Here is a 5000-nt window from a genome sequence, read left to right as displayed (position 1 = left end):
TCTCTTATCACACACTACTCTCTTATCACACACTACTCTCTGCCTGTAACAGGCACACACACAATATCTAACCACCAGCATGGAAGAACATCCAGTGCATCCTCTCCGCCACATGACACAATCCACACTATCATTACCAGACCGGGAGGTCCACCCAGAAAACACAATATCCCACCCTTCCGACATCCGCACATTGCTCAGCTAAGCCACGAACACCCACACATGTCCTACACAGGGGTGCACCCAACCTCACAATACTGCCTCCTGTCACAGCACACATTAAATGGCAGGAATGAAAGACACAGATCTGCCACAACCATGGAATTGGAGCGCCGCCTGTCATGAGCCAAAAGTGCATCCTGACGTGACAAATCAGATAATACCGCAGGCATCCAATTACGATAATCACTATCAACGAACCTGCCGCCGCCCCCCCCCCCCAATACACCTTTCCCTACAACAATGTGTATCTGAACCTACGCCATATTGTACCTTAACCTAACCTATATCGTACCTTAACCTAACCTAAATTGTACCTTAACCTAACCTATATCGTACCTTAACCTAACCTATATCGTACCTTAACCTAACCTATATTGTACCTTAACCTAACCTATATTGTACCTTAACCTAACCTACGTTGTGCCTTAACCTAACCTACGTTGTGCCTTAACCTAACCTACGTTGTGCCTTAACCTAACCTACGTTGTGCCTTAACCTAACCTACGTTGTGCCTTAACCTAACCTACGTTGTGCCTTAACCTAACCTACGTTGTGCCTTAACCTAACCTACGTTGTGCCTTAACCTAACCTACGTTGTGCCTTAACCTAACCTACGTTGTGCCTTAACCTAACCTACGTTGTGCCTTAACCTAACCTACGTTGTGCCTTAACCTAACCTACGTTGTGCCTTAACCTAACCTACGTTGTGCCTTAACCTAACCTACGTTGTGCCTTAACCTAACCTACGTTGTGCCTTAACCTAACCTACGTTGTGCCTTAACCTAACCTACGTTGTGCCTTAACCTAACCTACGTTGTGCCTTAACCTAACCTACGTTGTGCCTTAACCTAACCTACGTTGTGCCTTAACCTAACCTACGTTGTGCCTTAACCTAACCTACGTTGTGCCTTAACCTAACCTAATTTGTGCCTTAACCTAACCTAATTTGTGCCTTAACCTAACCTAATTTGTGCCTTAACCTAACCTAATTTGTGCCTTAACCTAACCTAATTTGTGCCTTAACCTAACCTAATTTGTGCCTTAACCTAACCTACGTTGTGCCTTAACCTAACCTACGTTGTGCCTTAACCTAACCTACGTTGTGCCTTAACCTAACCTACGTTGTGCCTTAACCTAACCTACGTTGTGCCTTAACCTAACCTACGTTGTGCCTTAACCTAACCTACGTTGTGCCTTAACCTAACCTACGTTGTGCCTTAACCTAACCTACGTTGTGCCTTAACCTAACCTACGTTGTGCCTTAACCTAACCTACGTTGTGCCTTAACCTAACCTACGTTGTGCCTTAACCTAACCTACGTTGTGCCTTAACCTAACCTAATTTGTGCCTTAACCTAACCTAATTTGTGCCTTAACCTAACCTAATTTGTGCCTTAACCTAACCTAATTTGTGCCTTAACCTAACCTAATTTGTGCCTTAACCTAACCTAATTTGTGCCTTAACCTAACCTAATTTGTGCCTTAACCTAACCTACGTTGTGCCTTAACCTAACCTACGTTGTGCCTTAACCTAACCTACGTTGTGCCTTAACCTAACCTACGTTGTGCCTTAACCTAACCTACGTTGTGCCTTAACCTAACCTACGTTGTGCCTTAACCTAACCTACGTTGTGCCTTAACCTAACCTACGTTGTGCCTTAACCTAACCTACGTTGTGCCTTAACCTAACCTACGTTGTGCCTTAACCTAACCTACGTTGTGCCTTAACCTAACCTACGTTGTGCCTTAACCTAACCTACGTTGTGCCTTAACCTAACCTACGTTGTGCCTTAACCTAACCTACGTTGTGCCTTAACCTAACCTACGTTGTGCCTTAACCTAACCTACGTTGTGCCTTAACCTAACCTACGTTGTGCCTTAACCTAACCTACGTTGTGCCTTAACCTAACCTAATTTGTGCCTTAACCTAACCTAATTTGTGCCTTAACCTAACCTAATTTGTGCCTTAACCTAACCTAATTTGTGCCTTAACCTAACCTAATTTGTGCCTTAACCTAACCTAATTTGTGCCTTAACCTAACCTAATTTGTGCCTTAACCTAACCTAATTTGTGCCTTAACCTAACCTAATTTGTGCCTTAACCTAACCTACGTTGTGCCTTAACCTAACCTACGTTGTGCCTTAACCTAACCTACGTTGTGCCTTAACCTAACCTACGTTGTGCCTTAACCTAACCTACGTTGTGCCTTAACCTAACCTACGTTGTGCCTTAACCTAACCTACGTTGTGCCTTAACCTAACCTACGTTGTGCCTTAACCTAACCTACGTTGTGCCTTAACCTAACCTACGTTGTGCCTTAACCTAACCTAATTTGTGCCTTAACCTAACCTAATTTGTGCCTTAACCTAACCTAATTTGTGCCTTAACCTAACCTAATTTGTGCCTTAACCTAACCTAATTTGTGCCTTAACCTAACCTACGTTGTGCCTTAACCTAACCTACGTTGTGCCTTAACCTAACCTACGTTGTGCCTTAACCTAACCTACGTTGTGCCTTAACCTAACCTACGTTGTGCCTTAACCTAACCTAGTTTGTGCCTTAACCTAACCTAATTTGTGCCTTAACGTAACCCATGTTGTGCCGTAACGTAACCCATGTTGTGCCGTAACGTAACCCATGTTGTGCCGTAACGTAACCCATGTTGTGCCGTAACGTAACCCATGTTGTGCCGTAACGTAACCCATGTTGTGCCGTAACGTAACCCATGTTGTGCCGTAACGTAACCCATGTTGTGCCGTAACGTAACCCATGTTGTGCCGTAACGTAACCCATGTTGTGCCGTAACGTAACCCATGTTGTGCCGTAACGTAACCTATAATATGCCTTAACCTAACCTATAATATGCCTTAACCTAACCTATAATATGCCTTAACCTAACCTATAATATGCCTTAACCTAACCTATAATATGCCTTAACCTAACCTATAATATGCCTTAACCTAACCTATAATATGCCTTAACCTAACCTATAATATGCCTTAACCTAACCTATAATATGCCTTAACCTAACCTATAATATGCCTTAACCTAACCTATAATATGCCTTAACCTAACCTAAAGTGCGCCGTAACCAAAACTATATTGCGCCTTAACCTGACGCACGTTGTCGCTGAACCTGCTCTGTAATTGTTATGCAACTCGTTAAATTAGTGTAGTGTTGCCTAACCGCAACCCTCGCAATATAGTTCGCTACTCGCACTGCCCGGTCCCCTGTGTATCGCGTCATGTTAAACACCTTGCAGGTGTTGCTGACTTTCCACATGCTCCTGCTATACACTGTAATGTGGATAGCAGCAGGACGTACATGCCCCCCCCCCTTCCCCCCTGCCTTCGCAAGCTGGTCGGTGAGAAGTTTGCATGTTCAACGCCCTTCGCATGCCGACGTACTCAGCCTACGTTGTGGTACGGCCTGTCACCTGTCCGCCGATGTACGCAAAACCCACAAACTGTACTGCACATTGGTCCGTATGTACTGAATGATACATCGTGGCACATGTGGCCGTATGACGACTGCGCCTAGCAACGGCGGACCATACAGTCCAAATATTGTGCACGCAGCTACGTGTCGTCTCCCTATAAGAGCTGGATTGCAGTGTGGTACGCCATACAGACGTGTGGGAGGAACGGACGCCCTGGATGGCGATCAGCATGAGCAGTCTGTTGATGTAGTGGAGCGTGTATTCGGACGTAGTCGTCTCTTCTCACACACCGTGATAGCATGTTGCACCGTGTTCCACATCTGCGACATGCTGCAGAGGCCGGCTGACAGTCGTTCGCGCAATGGACACCGCATACGTACGGGGTCGACCTTCCACGTGTTCTCTAGGCGTGCACATGTTGTTGCGTCTATGTGGGCAGACGTAGTGTGTTGTGACACCTGACACAGGCATGCAATACTCGTTGCAAATGGCGATGGACGTGTACGTTTGCTGGTGACGTTACGCAAATGAACAACTGGTAACCCGTTGTGGTGCGGTTGTTCTCGCTAGAGGTGAATCAGTGTTGGCGACGATCGGTCGAGCTATTAACCGGTTGTTTCAGGGATACCCACCATGCCCACGAACGTGAAAGGGGATCTGGGTGTGAGGCGATACGCGGCGGTGGCTGGGTGGGACCGTCCCCGGCCGGTGAGGGGGGGCCGCCCGGCGTGCTGGCAGCGCGGTGCGTGGGCGCACGCGCTACAGCCGGCTGGTGGGGGCGGCCAGTGGCAGGCGCGCCGGCCGACGGACGCGGCAGGCGGCGCAGCTGCGCGCCGGCGCCCCCTGCTCGCGGCGCCTTGCGGCCAAAGTAGGTCCTCGCGGGCCCGGTGCGAAGCGCGGTGGCCATCTGCAGTGTGCTGGTCCGATTGAGGACTTTGTGCGCTGAGGATGCGCCGCCGCCCGGCGCTCGGCGCCGCGATGCCGTCTGCTGCTCGGTCGCCCCAGCGGTTCTCGCAGGTGGTTTGTATCGCAGCTGTGCAGACGTGTTGGCGCGTGCGCTGTGCTGGGAGAGTTCGCTTCGGCACCCAAGTGGGGCTTTTGTCCTTCTGTGGCGCCGGCGTTGGAGCTGCCGGTCACCGTAGGTGGCGCGTGTTGTCTCCCGCCGGCAATGCCACGACAGCACGCTCCCGGGCCTCTGTCGGCAGCGGCAAGCTCAGTTGGGAGCACGGGTGGTCGCACCTAAAGCGTCTACTCGCCTAACTCCGGGCGATTGCGCCTCTCTCGAACCCGACCAAGTACTTAGGACGGCGCTGCGCGCCGCCGGGACCTGAGAGGGTT

Source organism: Schistocerca serialis, chromosome 4, assembly GCF_023864345.2.
Source record: "Schistocerca serialis cubense isolate TAMUIC-IGC-003099 chromosome 4, iqSchSeri2.2, whole genome shotgun sequence".
Classification (NCBI taxonomy): domain Eukaryota; kingdom Metazoa; phylum Arthropoda; class Insecta; order Orthoptera; family Acrididae; genus Schistocerca; species Schistocerca serialis.
This window is presented reverse-complemented; position numbering follows the sequence as displayed.